The sequence below is a fragment of the Sander vitreus genome, chromosome 12 (genome assembly GCF_031162955.1).
Source record: "Sander vitreus isolate 19-12246 chromosome 12, sanVit1, whole genome shotgun sequence".
Lineage (NCBI taxonomy): Eukaryota > Metazoa > Chordata > Actinopteri > Perciformes > Percidae > Sander > Sander vitreus.
This window is the reverse complement of record NC_135866.1, coordinates 7,880,405-7,895,924: the sequence shown is the minus strand read 5'-3', so window position 1 is coordinate 7,895,924 and position 15,520 is coordinate 7,880,405. Positions and strand designations below refer to the sequence as shown.

General features: G+C 40.3%; 1 protein-coding gene across 1 annotated transcript in view; it reads left to right on the top strand.

Moving 5' to 3' along the window:
• clstn2a (calsyntenin 2a) overlaps positions 1 to 15,520 on the top strand; it is a 179,347-nt gene that overhangs the window by 63,883 nt on the left and 99,944 nt on the right. The gene's annotated exons all lie outside the window — the stretch shown is intronic.

The following is a 15,520-nucleotide window of genomic DNA, read 5'->3' as shown; positions in this document are numbered from 1 at the left end:
TTAGATGTCTGTCATTATGCCAGTGTACTATTTCCCATGTCCATCTTTATATTGGACTTTTAACCATTTCTTCTGGATGTAAAAACATAAGGGTTTGCTTGAACAGCCCCCCTCTTCTGCCGCCCTGAGATGGTGATTTATCTACTGCTTGGGCCGTAACTAATTCCTGATATATTTCCCCCATTTTCTTGTCTCATTGCAGTGAAATTCACTTTCATGTTTTTGCCTACTTCTTGCCTACTGCCCTGCATTTACTCCCTTAGCTCCCATCTACATATTTACACTGAAACACACACACACACACACACACACACACACACACACACACCTCTTGTGCTTTGGCATCCCCATCACATACATGAATGTAGCACCCCATCCCCCTAAATCCCGGACATAGTCAACTTTTATGCAGACTAGACAATGAGTTCTGTTTGGCATGTTTTTATAAGGCCCACTGCCTCCACGCTGTCTGCTGTTGGCTGTTGGTCCAGTTTATCTTCACCTGTCAGACATCCTCCCAGCAATTCCCACAGGCTTCTGGGAATTCCATCAGCAAATGCACAAATCCTGATATACACACACACACACACACACACACACACACACACACACACACACACACACAGGGAGTAGTAGCAGGTTGCCAAGGCTGTTGCTGAAATGACTGGCTAACCACCAAGAGTAACATGGACTGCTTGAACTCTATCAGTCAATAGACCATCACCTCTGTGTGGGTGTGGTGTGTGTGTTGTGTGTAAGAGACAGACAGACAGACAGACAAACACACAGGGAGATGAAGAGTGATGCTGGCTGTTTGATCAGGTTTTCCTACACAGGCTCTCTCTGGTGTGTTGGATTAAAAACACTTTCAAAATGTTGCATCTTTGCACATATACGTAAACATTTCTCTGTAAGGGTATGTGTGCTTTAGTTTTTCTCTTTGCATGTGTATAATTCCTATTATGAGGACGTTAGCTGTGAGCTAGCTAGCAACGTACCTACTGACCTTGTTATATAGCCTCAGAATAAGTGGGTGAAATTGCTACCACTCACATGTTTGCGCTGACTTTATATGCAATCCCGCTGCCTCTAAAATGAACTTCATTTTCGTTCAGAACACACCTTGAGACTAAAGGGCAATGAGGAACCCGTGTGGAGGCGGGTGATTGGTCAAATGTTAAGTTAATGGAGCAACATGACTTAGAACAGACCAAACAAATAGCTGCTTAAAATGCAACTTACAGGATATATAATTAAATTCAACAGAATAACTGTTTTAGCCCTTTACTCTGAGCATTGTTTTAACATTGTGTTGTGTGTTTAATCACCGTAGTCATTAGGGTGAACAAATCGATTGGGACTGAGACTAGTTTGATAGGGTACAGTAATTATGGCCATGAATTACAGACGTACTGGCCTTCCGCACCACACTGGTCATGGTAAAGGCAATGGTGTGTCTGTTCGTTCCTCTTTTTACACAGATAAGGGAAATTATTGTTCCTCTTAACAGTTTATTATTATGGCAGGGCTTCAGTTTGTAGGCTAAATAAGACACATTTCCATGATTAGTGTATGCACTTGCTCCTCATAAAAAAGGTTGAAGAAACGCCTACACACAAACTCCCCTAACTTCAGCTAATTTGAATCACTGTCCAGTTACTTTTGACTGTATCTCTGTATCTGTATCTCTATCTCAGCACCAACTCCGTCACTAGGGGTGTGAATCTTCAACTGGTCTCACGATTCCATTCAATTAGGATGATCCTGTCAGCGAATCGAAACACATGGTTTTCAACAACAAATTCAAGCAGTCAGATATATTTGAACTTCCCCTTTTTATTGTATCTGCTCCTAAAAAAGACACTTTCTGAACAAAGCAGAGTCTGAACACAGCAGACAACAGACAAAAACCTGACCGGAAAATCAGCAAGCGACATCAGTAGGCAATAATCGATTATGGTCTGTCGCTGCATCGATGCAGAATCGTCCATGTCCGCATCGCGATGCATCGATGCAGTGATTTATTTCCACACCCCTATCCATCACTCCGGAGTCAGACGGTGAGAGTTAAACATTTTAAACTCGTGCTCAAATAAGACACTCACCACTGTGCACACTGTACATCATTGTGACCAGAAGACCGTTAAGACGGTACTTAAAAGCTCTAAAGCCTCATTCCCAGTGGTGCAGTACTTAATTATTCTGTCAGTGTTGTGTTCCTGTGATGTGGTATTTGCATACACATTTGTGTGCACTAAATGAGTCCGCTCTGGAAAGAAGCTGTTTTTCATGCTCCTACTTTTCTAGAGGGGCTTATAGGCCCATTCAGCAATGACTAAAGCTTTTCTCTCGCTTTCAAAATGCCTCTGCCAGCAACTTTAACCTCCCTGGAGTGATTTCTTACTCTTAAACCACAGTACCATACATGGATTTGCAACTATGTTCCACCCATGTATTACATCTTTATATTTCAAGTTCTTTAAGACTGTATTCACCTTCTGAATGAATTCTTCTTACACATCAAATGAGTTCTCAGGATGGATAAATATATAACTGCTATATATAACTGGATATATATTTATACACTCACCGGCCGCAGTATATTTATATGTGCCACAAAATACCTGGATTTGTGGAAGAACAGCAATTTCATAGTCGCTGCTTCTCAAGCTCAGCTGAAGAACTTGTTAACTTTGAAAATAATTAGATGTGTTGCAGAGATGGGGACTCGAGTCTGAGACTCGGACTCGAGTCGCACTTAAGTCGCACAAACAGTGACTTCAGACTTGACTTGCGACTTGACCTAGAAGACTTCGAGACTCGTCAACATATTTTCATGCAATTATTGCTTTTTAAATCTAAATTCATTCATGCATTTCTATTTTCTTTTATTGGCCCATATACGTTGGGGAAACGTATGACGAGCCTCATGTCCCCTGTCCTTTGCCATAATGTGCAACGTAACGCATGCACTATGCCTATGTGCGCGCACTCACATAAAAAAATGCAGTGACGATGGCGACACCAAGTCCTCCCGGAGTTGTGCCTTTTGTCATTAGTTTTGCTTTCAATAACTTGGTAAACGGTGGCAGTAAGCCAACAGCTACATGCAAAACAAACAATGCAAACGTTTGAACTTCATCAGGCATCTCAAAACGCACCCAGATAGGTCAGTCACAGATCAGATGGCCAGAGACTTGAGACTTGACTTGAACTTGCCCCTCAAAGACTTGAGACTCGACTTGGACTTCCAAAAAGGAAGTTCTAATCTACAGTAGCAATAACCGCACCCACATGACCTGTGACAGCAAATTTGACTGTGATTATGAAGGTGAATTTGTTAGGATGCATGCAGTCAGCAGCCCTGAAGAAATATCTGGATTTACACAGGAGGTTTAATGTATTATGAGAACAGTAGTTTTTTGTAAGATAATTGATAATATCTTTCAGTCTGTGTGCATTGTATGGCCTATCCTTAAAAAAACGATACGTGTATCCGGTTTTCACAAAGGGGGAAAGTGTCAGTTTCAGGATGTGTTTTTGTGACCGCTTCTTCACAAAAAGAACAGACTAGCCATTTTTAGACCGTCTGATGTAGTTCACTGTGCTAGGCGAGCTATGTTGAGGACACCACAGTGGAAGTCATTTCCTGCTTCCTTCTTGTTAGAGCGCTATTGTGCTGTAATTGAATCAGACTGTCATCTTGCAGCTTGGACAGGTATAATGGACTGCCTGCTCTTTTTAATCTGCTATTTCTCTGGTGGATTTGTAGATGTTAGATATTGGCCAGAGAAAACTGAACCATGGGCCAGGAGAAAGCAGGCTGGCTAGTTAAATGGTTTTAGACTTACAAAAGTCTAAGAAAAACTAGTATTTTAACTGTGTTAATCTTAAAACCACCAATGTGTCGGAGTTGGGTCTTTATACAGATGTGTGTCTGTTTGGATACACAGTATTTTAGTGATTTTACTACTAGTTTAGAGGATTAAAGTATACATTTTATTTACACTGCTAGAAAAGTGAACAGCAACCCACATTTTGAGTTCTGCTAATCCTCATCTAACCCACATTGCCACTTCCATCTTTGTCTTTATATGATCAGTATCCATCCAATATGTGTTAAATGTTTCTCTCCCTTTTTTGGCTGTGTCGCCTTCACGGACACTAAACTGTCACCCTAAATTCTTTCCAGCTTGCTTGTTCAAGGGACATTTAATCTAAGTCTTCACCGGGAACCCAGGGAAAAGTCACGACAAACTGTCAGACTGACAGTTAACACCTGTTAACCTGGAGAGAGAGAGAGAGAGAGAGAGAGATGTACCGTGGCAGACAGACAGACGGTAAGAAAAGACAGACAGACAGTAAGAAAAGACAGACAGACAGACAGACAGACTCACAGCTGAGATGTGGATCAGCAACAAAAAGGATAAGAAGTGCAGCAACCAAACAGATGCCTGCCAGAGTACAACTTTGCATTACTGGAGTGGATCCATGTGTCTCACCCAGCATGGGGTCTTAAATGTCAAACTAACTGACCTGGCAGAGCAGGGAGAATTGAGCGCTAACGTGACAAACTAGAAAGGTACAAATAGTGAGGTACCTAGTTAGTTAGCGAATCATCCAGGAGAAGGATTGGGGTTTGATTGTATTCAACAAGGTGTCCGCAGGGTTTTAAAAAGTATTAAAAGGTAGTAAATCAAATTAGTAAAAATTAAGGCCATTAAAACGTATTAATCGCCATTTTACGAGGTATTCATTTTTTTTAATAATTTTTTTTTGCAAACTATTTGTTCATTTGTTTTATGTCTATTTAAGTTGATCTTGTGAAGTTCGTCTGATATTATATCCTATCTGACAAGCCAGACCCACATCAAGATGTTAGATGTTTTTCATGTTGGTTTTGAGCGGTATGCCCCCCTCATTGGGACGAAAAAGCAATTCAATTGAAGCACTTACCATGAGATCACAGGTTCACTTAATTTCAAATGGTTATAATGGCATCACAAGTTCAAACGGTGAATGCTTGTTTGCTTGTCTGTATGTATGTCTGTTTTCTTGTATTTCACTTGCCTCATGGAATATTTTCTGTGTACTCATTTGGGTGTCTGTACATACAGAGGAAGGTTAGTTTGAAGTGGTTATAATGGCATCAGTGAATGCTTGTTTCTTTCAACTGCTTTAATTTATCGTTTTATTTCATCTATTAATTTCATTTTAAAGGTGAAATAAATGCAAGATGGGTTAGGGTCGCAAGATGTTTCCAAAGTCAGTGAGTCTCAATCTATTCTGTTGACTGTCCCTATCTGCATTGTTCTATTGGCCTAGAGGGTGTGGTCCGCGGGTTCGACTCCGACCTGCGGCCCTTTGCTGCATGTCATTCCCCCCCCTCTCTCCCCTTTCGTTTCTTCATCTGTCCTGTGAAAATAAAGGCCTAAAAATGCCCCAAAAAATAATCTTTTAAAAAAAAAAAAAAAAGTATTGAATTTACCTCCAGGATTTCTGTATACAGGTGCTGGTCATATAATTAGAATATCATGAAAAAGTTGATTAATGTCAGTAATTCCATTCAAAAAGTGAAACTTGTATATTATATTATCACACACAGTGATACATTTCAAATGTTCATTTCTTTTAATTGTGATGATTATAACTGACAACTAATGAAAATCCCAAATTCAGTATCTCCGAAAATTAGAATATTACTTAAGACCAATACAAAAAAGGATTTTTAGAAATGTTGGCCAACTGAAAAGTATGAGCATGTACAGCACTCAATACTTAGTTGGGGCTCCTTTTGCCTGAATGACTGCAGCAATGCAGCGTGGCATGGAGTCGATCATTCTGTGGCACTGCTCAGGTGTTAGGAGAGCCCAGGTTGCTTTGATAGTGGCCTTCAGCGCTTCTGCATTGTTGGGTCTGTCGCATCACATCATCCTCTTCACAATACCCCATAGATTTTCTATAAGGTTAAGGTCAGGTGAGTTTGCTGGCCAATTAAGAACAGGGATACCATGGTCCTTAAACCAGGTACTGGTAGCTTTGGCACTGTGTGCAGGTGCCAAGTCCTGTTGGAAAATGAAATCTGCATCTCCATAAAGTTGGTCAGCAGCAGGAAGCATGAAGTGCTCTAAAACTTCCTGGTAGACGGCTGCGTTGACCCTGGACCTCAGAAAACACAGTGGACCAACACCAGCAGATGACATGGCACCCCAAACCATCACTGACTGGAAACTTTACACTGGACTGGATTCTGTGCCTCTCCTCTCTTCCTCCAGACTCTGGGACCTTGATTTCCAAAGGAAATGCAAAATGTACTTTCATCAGAGAACATAACTTTGGACCACTCAGCAGCAGTCCAGTCCTTTTTGTCTTTAGCCCAGGCGAGACGCTTCTGACGCTGTGTCTTGTTCAGGAGTGGCTTGACACAAGGAATGCGACAGCTGAAACCCATGTCTTGCATACGTCTGTGCGTGGTGGTTCTTGAAGCACTGACTCCAGCTGCAGTCCACTCTTTGTGAATCTCCCCCACATTTTTGAATGGGTTTTGTTTCACAATCCTCTCCACGGTGAGGTTATCCCTATTGCTTGTACACTTTTTTCTACCACATCTTTTCCTTCCCTTCGCCTCTCTATTAATGTGCTTGGACACAGAGCTCTGTGAACAGCCAGCCTCTTTAGCAATGACCTTTTGTGTCTTGCCCTCCTTGTGCAAGGTGTCAATGGTCGTCTTCAAGTCAGCAGTCTTCCCCATGATTGTGTAGCCTACAGAACTAGACTGAGGGACCATTTAAAGGCCTTTGCAGGTGTTTTGAGTTAATCAGCTGATTAGAGTGTGACACCAGGTGTCTTCAATATTGAACCTTGTCACAATATTCTAATTTTCTGAGATACTGAATTTGGGGTTTTCATTAGTTGTCAGTTCTAATCATCAAAATTAAAAGAAATAAACACTTGAAATATATCAGTCTGTGTGGAATGAATGTACACATTATACAAGTTTCACTTTTTGAATGGAATTACTGAAATAAATCAACTTTTTCATGATATTCTAATTATATGACCAGCACCTGTATACCCTGATTTAATCAAACTGAAATCCAGCATCATATCCGCTTATTGAATTGTTTCAAATAATGAATCAAATCTAAATAGGTTTAGCTTTCAACATTTGCAAGTAGCTAAAGTTATAAATGGCAAAACAAATCCAAAAATCTGCTACATCTTTTGTTGAACAGCGTTGAGTGGAAGCTAATTAATGTTAACTGCAACCTGATAATGAGTTTAGAATATATGAAATGTTGATTATCTAAAACATTCAAATAACAGGTTTGACCTACTTAGTTTACCACCTTTCACGAGTCACTTGTTTTAAAAAGTGGAGGGCCCAATGAAAAACTGTCGAGCCTGATTCTCCTACTCTCGAGCAGAGAGAGAGCCAAACAGCCAAAAGTTTCATTTTAGCCCATATGGACTTTACATGATTTATCTGATTATAATAATTTATAATTTTAACAAAAGCTAATGGTGATTGCTGGCTAAAATGAGCCTGTTGCCTTTAATGTTCTGTACACTTCTCTTTGCTAATAAAAAAGACTGAAGAGAGATAAAAGGTTCGATAAGAGATCTGGGTATTTTGCCAACCATGACTCGGATCCAAAATGGAAATGGCTTTTGGAACCAATCCCTGTCCAGGTAGAGTAATGCAGCTGGTAAAAAATAGCACACAGTACACATGGACCAAAGAAGACCTATTGCCTGTTTCATACAGGTGAGCATCATCAATGGGTCACTTTATTTGGCAACTGGACAATTGATTAAAACGAGTGTATGCATAGAATACACAAGTTAAAGCAATTAAAAGCTAAAGAATGTGTCCAAGTTACTGGTGGCCTGATAAGTGTTTAATCAATCACATTCTCATACTTTATTTGCATTTCAACGAATAAAGCATGCATTAATCAACTCTTAAGACTCTGAAGATGTTGACTTGATTGCTCCCTGTTGGTATCAACACACATTCAGTGTACTTGGTGGTATAAAGGGCTTGTTTTTACCTCCTCAGAGCAAAGAATCTGCTGAAAATCAGTTTTGGTCATAAAACAACTAAAACTGCCTGTTTGAAATGGCAACAAAACAAACCAGTACTATCAAAAGATTCAGAGGTGCATGCATGCATTATGAAATTATTTGTATTAATGTAAACAAGATGTGGACAGCAGTGAATAGCTTTAAGTGGCATTTTCTGTTCATTTACTATATCATGTCGTGAACTGGCATATCCAATTTGTACTTTTGTCAAATACGCCTTCCTTGTTGGGGATTATCTTGTCCACACCATATAAATCTGTTCAAACTGTCACAATTAGTTCTCAGCTTCCATGCTGTTAAGTCTGCTTTGCATTGAATGTGTAAAATAATGTCACTAAGTATATGATGCAAAACTAGACAAACAGATGGAGGAATCACTCACACCAGCTGCTGTCGAGGCGTGGAATTTCCATTTAACTTTTTATGACATTCAGCAGATTTGAAGTGAGTTGAAAGAAGTGCAAATGGTAGGCTGTTAACGTTGGCGGATCACCACACGAGGCCCAAGTCTGTAGAGTGGAACAGTTTCTCATTCAATCCAGTCGGTCACACTGCTCTCCTTACTCCCCACCATGGCTTCTCTCGCCGCCTGCTGCTTTCTGCTAATGGAGATATCACCTCCTCCTTCCTCCTCCCTTCCATCCCCTGCTTTGTTCTCTCTTTGTTGTCTTTTTTCCTCCACTCTACTTTCACTTCACTTCAAATCCTTCTGTTGTGCCCCTTCATTGGTCAACCCAGTGCAACTAATTGACAGTAAGCCAACACTCAAAGCACTCTGCATCTTTTTTTTTACTGCAGAAACTAATCAGAGCCATTGTTGGTTATCCAAGTCATGGTCCCTCCCTCTCTCATTGTACTGAAAATCAACAGATGATTCATAACAAGTAGAAGAGGCAGACCAGGAAGAAAACCAAATAAGGTCTATTATTAAGGGGCAATTCTGGAGGCTAGGCACACAATATTTCTTCATAGTGGATGACAAATCCTCTAATGGCAAACAATTGACATTTTGAGTCTCCCTGGGTATCACTTTAGCTCTGGTGTCAGGAAATGCCACCGCTGACAAAAAAGAAACCAGAATCAGGGAGTTTAACAAATTGGAATGTTTGCTTAAAAGTCTAATGACAATGATTTATGAGGACTATGGTTGACTGCTCCTCAGATCTTTGCATGGTAAATTGAGGCTATCTGTCCGTGTTTTCTCTCGCACGACTATTTTGCAGCGGCTCTGTGTGGAGTTTAGCACCGCCCATGACGATTCTGATTGGTTTAAAGAAATGCCATTTAACCAGAGCATGTTTTCCTCCCATCCCCGAATGCTGTGTGGAGTAGCGAGACCCTCCTTCAGCGCGCTTTGGAGGAGGCTCTGGCAAAGCGAGACTAGTCCTATATTTACAGACAGCAGAGCTAGGATTGCACCTCCTCTGTGTTTTGGATGTGGATAATAGCTTTTTTCAGTTCATAACTATTGTCATTTTCTGTAACAACTCCACCCACTCACCTTTAATAGTCTCCATAGGATTCTGTTGACTCATCAGATCCTCCAGAATTAGAAACCTGCTGTGTTTCATCTCACGCTCACATGGAGATGCCATACCACCACAGAACATTAACTTTCAAACGTATACATCCTTTCTTTCTTCTTTCCTCCCTCTGTGATTAAATGAATTCCTCTCTTTTTTTTCAGCAGTATAGGTTTTGTCCATGGCCATCTACTCTACAAACACACTCAGGCACACTCTGTCCTCAGACATACCCAAATAACTGTGCAGTTGCTTTTCTTACATTACTATAGATATTGCACTGCTGTGTGCAAAATATCTGATGCCAATTAAACAAAGTGGCTTTGTTTGCCTCCTCAGTTTGTTTTGATGCGGTCGGCACCAGACTGAGGGAAGGACAAGTTGGGTGTCGCACAGCAATTATAGCACATCTGTATCCCACACGTTGTTGTTGTTGTTGTTGTTGTTGTTGTTAAGATCGGAAAGCAACCTCCGGATTGTCTTGATGGGAATGTGGGTAAAGCCAAATGAAACCGATTGAATTCACAACTGGGGGGGGCGACTTTATGGCTTGTGGTATGTGGAGATCACAGTTTATTGCCCCTTTTTAATGAGTTGTTAAGAAGAAAAAAAACACTTAAAAACAACTGCACTGCCTGCAAACTAACTGTACAAGGAGGAAGGTTCCTGGGAGAGATTGAGTGGGAAGAGTTTATGTTCCGAAAATGACCCACCGGCCAGCTCTAACCTAGTTCTGTTTAAAGTGCAGGACTTATTTGCAGCAGTCAATATGCCTAATTACTCTGTTCTTGCTAACTGTGTCTTATAATTCAGCACTGGGACTGTAAAAAATGAGTTGATACTCATAGTAATTATGGACATAATGTAAGGATTTTGTCCCCCTCCTCTCCTGGGCGTTTGAGTTTCTAATGCTTAAGCTGTTATTGGCCCCCTTCTTAGCCAGTGCTGTAAATGCATGTAACTGTTGTGTTACTGTATATGTCGGTGTGTCTTCATGCTGGTCCTGAAACTCACTGATAAATGGTCTCTGAATTGTTCAAAATACTTAGACTAAATCCTGTATTTTGTAAGCAAGTCATCCCTCCAGGTAGGAATGTTTTCTGCTCACTGAAACAAATGAAAAATCAATGGCAGTGTCCTGAGAAAGAAAGCTGGAAAGTACAGTTTAAGTAAAGAAGTAGAAAAACTTGTATGATGTATTTAGTTAAAGCTACATGAATTAATTGAACGCTAGTCTCTCTTTGCCAGACCTTACTCCACAGCGCTGTGGAGGAGGGTCTGGCTAGTCCACACAGCATTCCGGGATGGGAGAAAATCATTGACTGTGCTGCTGCAAAATAGCTTGTAAATAACTTGTTTTGGTGGAACATGTGTACATTCAAAAGTTGTTTTTAGTTGTGCAAGAGAAAACTCAGATTGGACAGATAGTCTAGCTAGCTGTCTGGATTTACCCTGCAGAGATCTGAGGAGCAGTTAACCATAGTCCTCATAAGGCCGGCTACACACTGTCTGCGTGGCGTATATTTCGGCTCCCATGTTAACAGGTTAGAGCTTATGCACTGCCTGCGTGACACGCATGTCTCAGTGCCAAAAACGCGTGCATGCTAGAAATAGGACCGACGCCTATTTTTCATGCGACACGCAAGCGTGTTGGAAGCGTTTCCAGGCAAAATAGAATAGGAAAAGATGTTTATATGTCATTTTGACACAAACACATATTAATAAATGACATGGTGATGTTTGAAAGTGTCTAGGTTTTGATATAAATGCAGATATAAATGTAATTTAAAAAAAAAAAAAATAGATTTTCTAATATTGCACCTGTCAATACAGAACGAAATATTCTGTAGCCTATTTTGCCATCGATACTGCTGACGTTGTCTTTGCTGTAATCAAATCAGTATATATTTATGTTTAACATGGTATTTCATTTTATCAATGGGAAACCTACATGTGTACAGACGAGGCTAGCAGCAGCAGTGCCGCGTCAGACACGTTTCTGGGACATGGGATGACCTTATAAAGAAACGGTTGCCTATTTACACTTCCAACATACACAGAGCATCATTAGCATTCATTTAGAATCATGTTTCTAGCCACCTGACACATTTCAGAAAGATTTCTGCCTCTTTAGCTTTTGAATGATCCAATATGCTTACCAGCTAGTCACTAACCAAAACAATGAGCTGAAAGACACAAAATGGTCCGTAGAGCTGAAGGGGAACAGCAGATTTGGGTGATTTTCTGTGGGTTCATCACTACAAGCAAGCCCTTTCACATAGCACATCGTCATTTGGTCCATTGTTAATACAAAATATAGTTTAGTGCAGCTTTAAAGAGTATTTTACTCCCCTAGAATAATCACAGTTGTCTAACTGCATCCTTGATTGGCAGAATATAAAGTTATTCCAGTGTGTGGTTTTTTTTTTATTCATAAATACGGTTAAATTAAAAACATTAGTGATATTTCAAATTGTCTTCTAAATCAGTAAGAAACTACAGTTGTGTAAGCTATGATTGGTAGCTAACATTGATATCTAAGGGCTGGTTAAGTTGTTGTTATTATTCTTTCTGTTATTGATAACTGGCCTCCTTTTAATTATCTTTCATTATGTTCTTTCACATTTCCCTTTGTGTCCTCTGTTTCCACGTTCTGCTTAAACAGTAAATCCATCTTTATGATCTACTTAAGTCGCTGGTGTTGAGTAATGGTGGCTTACAAGTCCACAGTCACAACCATTTTGTCAACAAGTCACCCACAGCTCAGAGCTGTATCTTTCTGAGGTGTGTGTGTGTACATCAATTTAATGTGATGTGATTTCCTCTTATTCTATCTAGCCTTTTCATTTTCATCCTACCTCTTCTTTTCATCCCATGTTAAAGGTTTCTTCACTGTCTTTTTCTTTTGCGTTTCTTCTTCTTCTTCTATGTAACCATTATTAGTATTTTTGCCTTATATAGGTACTCTGTGGAAGGATTACATCTATTCCACTGCAACATCATTGTAATCAAAGAAATGCTAAAAAGAAATGGATTTGACATGACTTAAATGTATCAGTACACACCACAGTAATGTGGTGTCTTTTTTTAATATGAGCTGGGACCCAAATTAAATACAGATTATCAACTGCCTGCGTCCTTACAGTAATAGGCTTTCATGAGCCTCTGTCCCAGGGGAAGACACAAACAGATATTTTCATTTCAATACCAGGATGGACAAATTGACAATTCCCTACAGTAGTGTTATTTACAGGAAAGCACTATGTTGTTTCTGGATTTGTTCATATTACTGTCACATCAGATTTGATCCAGTGCTGTACTAGAGCCCTTTTTAGACGGTTTCTTCTACTAAGTGAATTAGTCGTCCATAATGTGCATTCTGAGGCTGTAATGCTGTAATGGCTGCAGACGTTCCTTAGGAAATGGCCGAAGACGCCTTGCATATTGCAGTCAACGACACTTATAACCTAATTAAAGGCGGAACCACATGCTACAACAATGGCTTTTATTAGCCATGTGGCATGGCTCTATGGATGGCAGTGACATATATTTCGTACAAGGGCCTACTTTGGCAAAGCAGCCGCTCCAGTTTATTTTTTTTCTTCTCTTTTGAATGCAAGCTTACCTCAATTTTTGTTGCGTTGCTGAGGCTCAGTACGAAGATGTCAAGGACGAATGCCTTAAACGCATCACTAATGGCTTTAGTCATACATGTCATGAAAGCCATTTTGGAAATAGCCCATGGTCTGATGTGTGCACTCTACAAAAGAGCTCTTATATCGGACTCCCTTTAAAGTCACAGCTCTGCTTCCTCAACCACCACCCTATTTGTGTGGAATAAATGTAAGACCTTGAGCCAGAAAACGAAGCTGCCACCAATGAGAGAACTGCACTAGCTGTGGGCTGCTATTAGACTTACTGAAGACATTTTCAAATGTAAATGAAATGCTATGTGGGCATGATGGATTAATATGTTTACTCTGACAAGTGTAAACACGTAGAAATGAAGACTCAGTTGAATAATGGCCATTTTTATAGTCTGTTTTATAGTCACCTCAGCACCGCAGTCTAATATGGTCTTGGTTTTGATGTATCTCTTTATGAGATTGTTTCAGTTCATTTCACGTCTGCTTTTGTGTGGAGATTCTTTTAAGGATTAAGCTGTACCTAAAATACACCATAGAAATTGTGTGTGTACTAGTGTGCTTAAATGCACTGACTTTCCTCGATTGCAAGTACAATACTCTGTGGTGTAAAAGATGCCTGAGCGCCACTCGAAGAGGACAGACCTCCTCTCTCCACTTTCCAGCAGGGCAGAGTCCCGCTGTTTGCTGCAGTGCTTTCTATCTGCTGCATGAGCATGAGATGAGACTCCTAGTATGAATAATGTCTTCCCTTGTGGCTCGCTCTCTCACTACCTACTATCCACTCTCTACTCTGTCTCAGTAGGCAGAGAGTCCCATCTAAAATAATCAGTAAGTCTCTCTTAGTGAATTGAAAAGAGTAGAAAGCAAGTGTGAATGAGAAGAAATGCACAGGTACAAACATTGCATTTTCTTAATGATTTCATCACGTCAGTATGTTGTGTTTTATCATTTGTCATTACAACCCATACAAACCACAGAAAAATGTTTTTTTTTTCTTCCCCCAATTAATAATAAGTTACCATGTTTTATTTTTTTGCTTCAAACAAACCGGTTTCCTTTGTACAGGCCTAACATGCGTTTCCTTTTTTTTAAATTTTTTTTACTGTGACCCGGTAATCTCAACTCAGTATGGTGACAAGCAGGGAGAAAATGGGATAGTAGGACAAAACTACTGAAATTTGTCCAAACAGATTAAAAGCTGTGAGAAGGTTTTAGGAACGGTTTGATGCATTTTAAATCACTGCCAGCTGGACGTGTCATCTGCTCATTGGCATGAGACAAAGCTTTCCTCTTCAGTGGATTGAAAGGTCAAGTTGACATCCCAGATCCCTGCAGAGAGTCACATTTGTACACTAGAGGTGTGTGTGTGCAAAAGTGCACATATGGCTGTTCTTGTGGCTTATGTAGCCGTCTCTATCTACATGCTGCAAGAAAGTGAGGAAGTTTAATTTACAGTGTGAGTAACTATGTGTAATGGTGATCCGTGTTAATCTCCAGCTCATTCTCCTGACCTTTCAATCACATTACTGGCAGGGTGGTTGCATGCTCCATGTTGTAGAACACTAGCACAGAGGCAGAAACGGAGAGAAAGGGAAGGAGAGAAAAAGAAAAGGATGATGGGGGCTGGAGGAAGGGGAAAGAAGCACACAATGTACCACAGATTTGGCTGTGGGTCCTGTAGTTCACAATGTCAGCATGTCTTGGTTAAGATAACGGTTCACAACTCTCACTAAGGTGATTGTAGGTATAATAAGGTTTTGGCCTGTTGTTTTCCAACTAAGTCAAGGAATTAGAAGTTTAAAGCAGGTTCAGTCCTTGACTGTGGTACTTGGAGTAAAGTGCCCATCGAGCCCAACTGGCAGTGTAGCCATTGGTGAGGAGTAGGGCTGGGTACTGAATTCAATATTTTTTAAGGCACAGACCGAATTGCCGACTATCGAAAAATGCCTCGTCATTCAATACCAAATTTCAATACCGAAGGAGTAAATCTCATCAGTGTCAGAGAGCCAATAAGCATGCAGCATGCTTCTGACAAGATGTAATAATGCTGGTGATTGGCTGTCTAACATTACAAGTTGTAGAGACACGGAGGGAAAACTCTACATTACACAGAGACGGGGCTCACGCAGGAAAATGGTGAAAAAAGCAAGTGGGAGTACTAATGTTAAAGGATTCTCTTGTTAAACTAAGGACTTGTGTTTGTGTTTTCTAGCAAAGCACTGCAGAGTTGTTTTAATGGAAGACATGGATGTAAAGCTCTAC